At 37.9% G+C, this 10,571-nt stretch overlaps 1 protein-coding gene across 3 annotated transcripts in view; it reads right to left on the bottom strand.

Annotated features, from left to right (window-relative positions):
- Nucleotides 1–409: 409 nt before the first annotated feature.
- PLSCR5 (phospholipid scramblase family member 5) overlaps nucleotides 410–10,571 on the bottom strand; it is a 54,576-nt gene continuing 44,414 nt past the window's right edge. Inside the window, exons 9-10 of one of the 3 annotated variants that reach the window (XR_012129461.1) lie at nucleotides 9,931–10,142; nucleotides 1,766–9,394 (exon numbers count right to left, since the gene is read on the bottom strand). The gene's annotated coding sequence lies outside the window, so the exon portion shown is untranslated. Of the gene's footprint in view, nucleotides 665–1,765; nucleotides 10,143–10,571 lie in introns of those variants that run through there. The other 2 variants (XM_073232232.1, XM_017650352.3) reach the window with 2 other exon arrangements.

Raw genomic sequence — 10,571 nt, 5'->3', positions numbered from 1 at the left:
CTGTTTTCATCTTGAGTAATTGGATGGAGGATAGTGCATATGTAGATAGGGATCACAGAATGAGGTCAGGAGTAGCGTTCAGTTAAATTAGTTGAGTTTGAGATGACTGTGGGACATCAAGGTACAGAGAACTGGTAGGTAGTTAAGATAGTCCTACCTACCTTTTGAGAGAACCTGAAATATGTACAGTAATTGAAATTATCAAACAGGTAGACCTGCACCATTGAAACTTTGCAGCATGAGGAATGAGTTGAATATGGAAATGAGAAACACCACCGTTTAAAGAGCATGGGCTTTTTATCCTTTGCCTATGGAAAACTGAAAGGAAGGACGCAGTCATATGCAGAACAGAAGTGTGATTTTTTTTCTGTAACTAAACAAGGAGAGACTTTAAAAAATTAATTTATTATGTATTTTTATTAAGGTATCATTGATTTACAATCTTATGAAGGTTTCACATGAGCAACATTGTGGTTACTACATTCTCCCATATTATCAAGTACCCCCCCCACATGCCATTGTAGTCACTGTCCATCAACGTAGTGGGAGAGACTTTTAATGAGGAAGTGATCAGTAGTGTCACAAACCGTAGGTAGCACAGGAAGTTGCGGCTGTGGTGGCCAAGTCATGCACGTAGGTTCCCGGATCATTCTTTGGTTTGCACCTAATGACAAGGGAAGAATGCTTGCAAACACCTTCCTGTTAAACACAGTGCATAATTTATTGTGCCTCCCACCTCCCCCATCTAGAAGGGAAGGGAGGTTGCTAAACAGAAAACGCATTGCACAATCTTATGACACAATCTGAAGCCTGGTAGGTGGATGTTACCAAAGTGGAAAGAAGGTAATACCTCACTCTGTAGTTTCAGGTTCCTCTAATGACAAGTTCTCATTCTTTTTCAGGCAGGAGAGAGAGAGAGAGGGAGAGAAATGGGAGAAAGGGGAGAAAGGGGGAGAGAGAGAGAGGACCCTGGCTGAGAAGGACCAAGCTCCTGCGCCGGATTGACCTGGGAGGAGGCACAGGGCTAAACCTCTGAGGTAATCAGTTGTGGCTCTGGTTTATCAGGCACACCCTATGGTGAGTTCTGTTTTAGCTCTTCAATTTGCACAAGTTAAACAACTTTCACTTACCCAAAATCCAAACCAACAAAACCTTGGTGCCTAAAGGTTTCTACTTACTTAGCCAATGGACCATCTAAAGAGACAATTATGATTAGGTCTAAAAGAAAAAAGCCCAGAAAGTTTAAGCACAAAAGAGATTTTGAAAAGCACCTTTGTTCTGGCTTTCAGTTAAAGATTGAGTCATTTCCATGGGGTCTAACAATAAAAGGCCACTATCAACTTTAGCAACGGCAATTTCATTGGAATGGTAGGATTGGAAACTGTATTTCAGTGGTTTGCAGACTAAAAGGGAAGGCGATGAAATACAGGCAATGATTATTAAAAGGACTTCAAAAAACACGACCGCTAACCGACTTTACTTTAAAGTAATTAGAAGCAAATACCAAGAGTGCTAACTATCAGATATAATGAAAAATCCAAAAGGAGGTCAGGCTCATTGGACTAAACCTTTGTTAATTTAAAACATAAACTTTCTTGGATGTATTACAAGCAAAAACCAGACAAGAGACACTATAATAAAACTCTAAGAACAATTTGAAACCCTTCTAATGAAATAGCTTACAATCAAGTGACCATCAAGTCACCATTGGAATCAATATTGAAAACAAGCAGCAACATACAGCATCCTTGTAACATCCATGTTAGCTCTGTTTTCAATACAGTTCAGTGCTGGTGATAATTGAACATTTTATCTACATTTTAAAAAGAACACTTTGATCTTTATCTTTCTAGTAGTGATGTGATATTAGTCATGTCTTTTTGTAGTACAAGGGAGAAATTGCTTATTATTGATGTTCGGTGGTTTGCAAATTCAGATGGTGCTGATTTCATCAGCAAAGTAATATAATTTACATTCACAACAGAGCAGGACTTGCATTTGTTTATTTGGTCATATGCTCTGTGAAGAGATAATAGTGAATAAAAAGTGTTCAGAGCCATGTGTGATAACTTGAATATAGTGATACTCAAGGAGTATAATTTGTACTTAGGAGCTTGAGAAACAGATTCCAAAGCATTCCTTCACTGAGCACCGAATTTCTAATTCATTCTTTAGACTTATAGGGTTAATGCAAATTGGATCATTAACAAGGTAGGTTTAATCTGGGTTATGTAAAAGAGAAATTTAAACAATCCAGGACTGATGCTAATAGATTTTTCTAAGCTCATAATTGGAAGAAAAATTTTAGGTGGAATTAAATTGCCACTGTTTGTCTTTTTTATCTTTCGACACATTTCTTGAGGATAAATTTTCAGGCAGATTTTAAGTCAAAGTACTTGATTATTTTAATTCTTTTATATATCTTGCTAAACTGCTTTCCAAAAGAATTGTACCAAATTTATTTCTGCCAGAATATTTATTTATATTCCCACTTACAGAATACATGAAAAGCAGTATATATCTATTTTTAATGAAAACTGATATGCACAGTGTTTATTAAGCTTTAAATTAGGTGGCTAAAATATAATTTTAACGATACAAAGGTTTTGATAAATGTAAGTTTTACAATAATTAATTCAATTAAAAAGTCTTATGAACATATAAACATAGGTACAAAAGTTATGATCGTGTGGCAAAGGTTACTACAGGACAATGATAAAAGCATAAATATTTCGGAAAGGAAGTCACAAACCATTCTATATAGTTGCATTTGCATAAGAATATTACTTACAATAATCTAAAGAAAAATTAAGATAGCAATTTCCCAGTGGTTTGGGTTCTTATTTCTACTGTCTGAACTGTCTTCAGAATTTATGTAGTGATAGGATGAAAAGCAAGATTATTTGTTATGATTTAAGAATTGATATGTTTAGTGTACAGAAAATGCTCATAAGGGACCTACACAATAATGACATGAGGGAGAAAAATAACAAAGTGCCAAATCCAAGTGATGATACTAGGGAAATACATTATTAACCTAGGGTTTTCCTGACACTTCTATGTTTAGATATTCTTAGAATTTTTGTGTTCAAGGAGATATTAGGCCCTTTGGGTCAATTTATTTTTGAAGATAAGGAAACCAAGGTACCACAAAGCTAATTTGGCAAAACAAAATATATATAGAATTAGTGTCATATGTATAAATAGCAAACACAGGCTACAGATCAATGTTCAGTGTTTTTTTGAAAGAATATCATATTGTGAAGTAATGATATATAGTTTTATAAAGTACACAAAAATATTTTAAAATTATAAAAAACCCTACCACACATTATATAGTGAACAATATAACTTAATGTTTTTTCACAGTCTTCTTTGTATGTGCAACTGCATTTGTATTATTAGTAAAATTAGACTCATGCAGTTAATACAGTTTAGTATCTTGCTCTCATTTAATACATAACAATTATTTCCTTCAAAAATCTGTTATTCAAGGGTTGCATAATATTTCATGTAATGATTGCACTATAATTTATTGCTCTATAATTTATTATTTATTATTATGTATATATAATGCTGTGAACAGTCTCCTATATCAAACAAGTGAGCCTTTAGAGTATTTTGGGTGGCTTAAAATCCTAGATATGAAATTTTTAGGTGCCAGTGCTATTTGTTCTTGTCAACTGTGGAGAAAGTGAAGGTTCCTGTGGCCAGGATTCTCACCTGGCTCTGGTCAGCTTGTTCACTGCACACATAGGCAATATGCTGTTACTGACTCTATAAACAGAGCTTCACCTAGTGCTCTGGGCCATGCGGTGGCACAACTGCAAGGCTGCAGGAGAGCAGAGATGAGACTGGAGTGGTGGCAGCACTGAGGACAGAGACTGACACAGCTGCAGGGCAGAGAGGCCCGGAGGCAGAGATGGGCTTGCTGCATGCAGACTCACTTTGAGTAGACAGGATTCTAGTGATTGACCTGCCACTGTGGGAGTAAAGTTGGGTATAACCCTTTGACCCCAAGAATGTTCCACTGTCATTTTTTTGGCCACACTGGATCCAAAGTGAACTTGCCCAGTGCTGAAACCTATTGGCAAGACACCAACAAATACTTGTACAAAATGGGACTCATTCAGATGGAGAACAAATATTCAGGCATTTTGTTTTACATTATTTGGCTGTAGATTGAATATAGAAGGAAATATGTAGGACAACTTCCTGCATTTAGGCATTCGTTGGGCAGTAACACTGGCTTCAGTGAAAGTTTACATGGCATAGCTAGGTGGATAGCACTTACTTGCCTGTACTCAAGTTGAAATCATAGGTTTGGCATTTATATTAGATTGTTATTGCTGTTGTAACAAACTGCCACAAATTTAGCAGCTTAAGTAACACAACTTTCTCATCTCACAGTTCTGTAGGTCAGAAGTCTGGGTTGCCTTGTCTGAGTTCTCTGATGTGGGTCTCATAAAGCTGAATCAAGGTTTATTGCCAGCTGGGCTCTTGACAGGAAGCTCTGGACAGAATCCACCTCCAAAATCATTCAAGTCGTTGGCAGAATCCATTTCCTTGTGGTTGTAGACTGAAATGCTGGTTTCCTTGTTGGTTGTCAGCTAGGGCCTGCCCTTAGCTCTGCACAGGTCCCTGCGTCTCAGCGCCAGTAGTCGAGTGTTTAAATCTTCCTCATGCTTTGGAATCTGTCTGACCTCCATCGCTGCTACATCTTTCTCATCTGCTCTTCTGTCTTCTGCCTTTTAGGCCTCATCTGATTGTCCCCACCTGGATCCCCATTTTAAGGCCAGTTTATTAGTAATCTTAGTAACTTGCATAGCAGTACCTAGTGTTTGAACAACTAACCAAAAGATGGAAAATGGAGGGAAAAACTCTTTAGCATTCTATCTTCTCCAACATCAATTCTGATAGCTTTGGTCCCCTGCCATGCCATACCATATATGCTTTTGATTATCCTTCCTGAATATAATCTAATGCTAACAGCAGTGAGATATGTCAGAACCTGGGCAGTCAGCCTTTTTCCTCTACTCACTCTCCCTCATTGAGGGTGTCAGTTATTCCACTGACATGACTGGGTATTGGGGTCCAAACCTTGCCATTACCACTCTTTTATTATGTTTTATCATGTGTTACAGTTCTTTTACTAGTCCTGATTGCCCCTTAACATTCTGCCAGGAGCTCACCAGGAGTTCTGCAAGGCTACCTCCCTCTCTGAGGCCAGCCTCTCACAGATCAATTAAGTTAAACTTTACCATCTGTTGTGCCTATAAAAATATACTTTAAGCTTTGAGGTTTGAGGAGAAAACTGCTTGTGTATTTGGTACTTATGCTTGGGTCCATAGATAATAAAAATATTGGTCTGTTTTAGCTCCAGATGACATCAGTAGGCCTCAGTATGGTGTGCCCTAGAGAGACCTAAATTGGATTAGTTTTTGAAAATTCAGAATCTATTCTTTAGAAAAGTTTGAGGCCTGGCATAACAAGAGAATTGGCTCCTTGAATTTGGGATACAGAGAGATCTCTCAAAATAAGAGCATTATCTCCATTTTTAATTAGAGCTGAGCCATTCTTTGCAAATAATACTTAAAGGACTCTCTCGTAAATTGTCTATAATTATTCATTATAGAAGAGATGGATTGTTTTATTTAAAAAAGAGTAGTCGTGAACTGTGACAAAGATAGATTCTGGAAACATGCTTCAGTTATCTCCTACCCTTTCTCCACTCTTGGAAAACAAAAAAACCCCACCTGTGTTAGTTCTCTCTGGGCCGGGGGAGCCTGGGGTTTCAGTAAGACCAACACCCATTGCAAATGTTACTCCTTTTTTGTGGCAAAGGTAGACCTGGGCTCTCCTAATGCTCCCCTCCCAGTGTGGTTTCACATTCACCTTTGTCTTCTGTTTCCATTCTTTCTGTCTTCCTCCCCATGCCACCCTCTCATAACTTTTCTTTCTCATTATTTTTTGTCTGTTAAGATTTCTGAGAGATTTTTCTCAGTTGATCTTTCACACCCTAGGTTAATTTAAAACTTTTGCTCTTCTATTTTCAATTCCTGCCCCGCTACCAAATGTCCTTTCTTATAGTTTCCTATTCTTGTTTTGTAGATTGCTTTTTATGTTTCTGAGGTTATTAATTATGGAGTTTGGGAGGTTTTACTTGCTATTTTTTTTTCAGCATTATCTCTGTTTTTTTTGCTTCTTTCTGTTTATCTCTCTTATCTGAGGTCTTCCTTAAGTGCCTGGTGATTTTTAGATAGCCCATTTATATATATGCCAGAGGCAGTAACATAGCACTTTGCAGCGGCAGGCTTCACTGTGTGGTGAATGGGTAGAAAGCTGCAATTTTTTTCAGGTACCCCCAAAATCTGGAGGGTTTTTATCTTTGACTCTTCAGTTTCTCTGGGGAACAACTTTCCAACCATCTGCACATTGTGAAACTCTTATGTTTCTTGCATCCCAGATAAGAGAAACTAATTAGAAAAACCAATTTATTTCTAAAAGAGACTTAGAGGGAAGAAAGAATGAGAATGAAGGAGAAAGGTGAATTTGAATATCCTATTAGGGGAGGTACCCAGGTTTATCCTATTCACTTAAAAACAGAAATAACCATTGCAAGCAGGGTTGGACTCACCAACAGTCTAGGCTTCCTAGTCCATAGGGTAGTGACCTCTTTTCTTCAGGCAACAATTAAACATAGCTAAAAAACAACTTCATGTGGGTTCTAATCATTGAAACCAGAGTCAACACGGCCAACCAGAAAACATACCTTCATCCTGAGTAGCCCTTCTGATTAAAATCCTCTGTTTCCTATGACAGGTAAGTGTCTCCAGTAAGAGCTTTTATCAGCCATTTTCAGGTCCAGGGTTATTTACAAGTGGAGACAGTCATACAATCTCTCTCCAACCTCTGGCTAGCATAGCAGGATGTCTAGAGAGCCGTCACTTCACAGCACCTTCACTCTGTCCTGAATACTCCAACAGATCTTTTGTCTGAGTGACAGGAAAACATGCTTCTCTTCCCACTTTAAAAGGACTGTTTCAGAGGCCAGTGATTGAAGACAAAGCTAATCGAAGAATGAGAGAGATACTATCCAAATTTGTAGATTTGTGAAAGAGCAACAATAAAGCTTTAACTTCTATTTTGTCTTTTTCTACAACTGCTACTGTTATTATAACTACTTCTCCTACTAAAACTTGATTTCAGAGGACCTGTCTTAATTACATATAATGAAATTAGAAATATAACTTTTCACACTATTGGGAATTAGAGGTTATGGGTTCTTAATCTAGAGGAAAACACTAATGAAATTAAAATGAGCTTTTTTAAAAAAATTGGAAAACTGAAAAGTGGAGACTTTGAGAGTGTTTATGTTTCACACAAATTTTAGCAGGTCTATATGAGATGAATGCTGGTTTGTTAGAATAATTTTTTTTGAGGATTAATTAAAATATAGCTGACTCTTTGTCCTTTATATGCTTAATGACAGAATAGCATAGATTATGTTTTACCAGAAGTCAGGAATTAAAAAAAAATGCCCAAACAACCATTTTGGGAGGTGTCTTGCCAGTGGGTTTTTAGCCCTGGGCATGTTCACTATGGATTCAGTGAGACTGAAAAATGACAATGGAATGTTCTTGGGGTGAAAGGGTTTATACCCAACGTTATTCCCACGGTGGCAGGTCAATCACTAGAATCCCGTCCACTCAGAGCGAGTCTGCATGAGGCCTCTTCCTCTGGGCCTCTCTGCCCCTGCAGCCGTCTCAGTCTGACCTCTGCTCTCCTGCAACCCTGAAGCTGGGCCATCGTGTAGCCCAGAGCACCAGGTGGAGCTCTTTATTTAGAGTCAGTAACAACATATTGCCCATATATGTGTAGTGAGCTAGCTGACCAGGGCCAGGTGAGAATCCTGGCTATAGGAAACATCACTTTATGCACAGGAAGATATGCCTAAAAGTCCTCCATAATTCAACTAAGTCAAAAGTGCTTATGTTTATCTTAACTACTTCATATTAACTCTGGAAAGGATAAGTTTAATCAGCAAGACTGTAAGCTATTCTCCCTCTTTACTCTCTCAGCCTCTGGAAAAGAAAGTGGCCTGGTCAAATCTCTTTATAAATACACTAATCACCGGTCTTCTGACAATCAAACTAATGACATTTTCTAGGAGAGATTTTATGTGTTCCATGCTTATTCTAGGATTGAGTTGGCTTGTTTAGGATTTTAAAGGTACACCAATCTAGAATCTGTGCATGGGGCATGGCCCCTTGGAAAACATCAAATGAGCTGCATAACTATCTGGATATAAAACAGAGATGTTTCATAACCAGAACAACTCCCTTCCATTAAGAAATGTAGCTGTGTAATATGTTAGCATCTGTCATATTAATTTGGACCCAAGGGTGTTCTGAAGCAACAAGAAATTATTCAGGTAGTTGTGTTAATATGTCTGGACCTCTTTCTGCTTCTCCTTTGTGTGGTGACTAGACTGCTTGTATCCTGAAAAGTTCTAGTAAAGCTTGTTAGGGGATGAGACCTTTTATTTGTATGAGTTGGATTTCATATGCAGGTTCCTTATGTTATCTTACTATAATTAGTAACAATATTTGTATAGCTTAAATGAACAGAGTCTGTCATCTAACTACACACATTTGAATTTTTACCTCCTATAAGGAACAGTTCAGTAAGTTAATTTAGGTTGGACAACAAGTGTTTTGAGAGAAACCTTAAATCCTAGGCAGATCTTTACTAATAGGACTTGGAACAAAACAACCCAGGAGTCTGCCCTGTTCCCCTCTGGCTGGCTGCGGTCCTGAGGATCCCCGACTTGAGTCTAGGACTTCTCCTTCTGCCTTAAGAATGCTGAGCAAGGAAGCCCACTGAGGATTAAAAGTGACATTTAGGGAATGAGGGAAGCTTTCCTAAGGAGGCAGGGTCCCCCTGACTGGGATGATTGAACAAACAGCGTTTCTGAGTTCATCTGGACAGTAAGAGTCTCTGTAAGGGAGAGTTCACTAACTGGCCCCTGCGGGAAAGGCCAAAGCTCTTCTCCTGACAGCCTCAGGGTCTGTGTTCAAATTCAAAGGGTTTATAGCAATCTGAATTATTTGGGGGCTTAACTGCATTTGGCATTGTGGCAATTGTTAATAAAAAATTGGAGAAATGGTACCAGTACTGACATGATGCACTGTACTAAGGATAATGAAGATAACAAAGACAAGAAATATCTTTTGCAGGTGGGCTTTAATTTCTTACTTTTACCTTGTTACTATTACCTATCAGAAGAGGACCATGGTCATATTACCAGTTTGTTCCTTGTCCTTTGGAAATATCAACAAATTATTGACATACCAGTTTGCCCTCCTATATGACAGTGATCCAGTAACATTATCTGTTGGAGTAGACAAAATTGGGCACTTAAAATGTGTTTTTTTAAACATATTTTTAAAAGCAGTTAAACATTTTGAAAAATGATATTGAGATATGACTGACCTACAAAAAGCTGAATATATTTAATGTATACGACTGGATGAGTCTGCACATATGTATACACCTGTGAAACCATCACCACAATCACTGCCATAAACATATCCATCACCTCCAGAAGTTTCCTTTCTTTTTTTGTTTACCATTATTGTTATTTTTTGATAACACAACACAAGATCTAATCCCTTAGCGATTTTTAAAGTATTCAACACAATATTTTTAACTATAAGCACTGTACCGTACAATAGTTTTCTGGGACTTACTCATCTTGCATAGCTGAAACTTGTTCTCTTTGACTAATACCTCCCCATTTCCCCTTCTTCCCAGCCCCTGGCAACCATCATTCTATTCTCTGCTTCCATGACTTTGAGTAAGTTAGATTTCTCATATAAATGGTGTCACGTAGTATTTATCCACCTACGTCTGACTCGTTTCACTTACCATGATGTCCTCCAGGTTCATCCATATTGTTGCTAATGGCAGAAATTCCTTCTTTTTAAGGCTGAATAATTTCCCATTGCATGTATATACCACATTATATAACAGACATTTAAGTTGTTCCCAGGTCTTGGTTATTGTGAATAGTGCTGCATTGAGCATAGGGGTGCAGATGTATCTTCAAGACCCTGACTTCAATTCCTTCGGCTGTATCCCTGGAAAAAGGATCACTGGATCATACGGTAGTTCTATTTTTAGTTTTCTGAGGAGCATCCATATTGTTTTCCATAGCAGCTGTACCAATTTACATGTCCGTCAACAGTATACAAGGGTTCCCTTTTCTTCACATCCTTGCCAACACTTGCTGTCATTTGCATTTTGATAATAGCCATCATAACTGGTGTGAAGTGATAGCTTATTGTGGTTTTTGTTTGCATTTCCCTGAAGGTTAGTGATACTGAACATCTTTTGCGTGCCTGTTGGCCATTTGCCTGTCTTCTTTGGAGAAATGTCTATTAGGTTCCTCTTTTTAATTGGAGTTTCTTTTTTTTCTATTGAGTTGTATGACTTTTTTTATATATTTTAATTTTAACCCCTTATTAGACATACATTTTGGAAACATTTTTCCCATTCTGTAGGTTGCC

This window comes from Manis javanica, chromosome 3, assembly GCF_040802235.1.
Source record: "Manis javanica isolate MJ-LG chromosome 3, MJ_LKY, whole genome shotgun sequence".
Classification (NCBI taxonomy): domain Eukaryota; kingdom Metazoa; phylum Chordata; class Mammalia; order Pholidota; family Manidae; genus Manis; species Manis javanica.
Note: the sequence above shows the minus strand (reverse complement) of the source record. Positions and strands in the feature narration are given on the sequence as shown.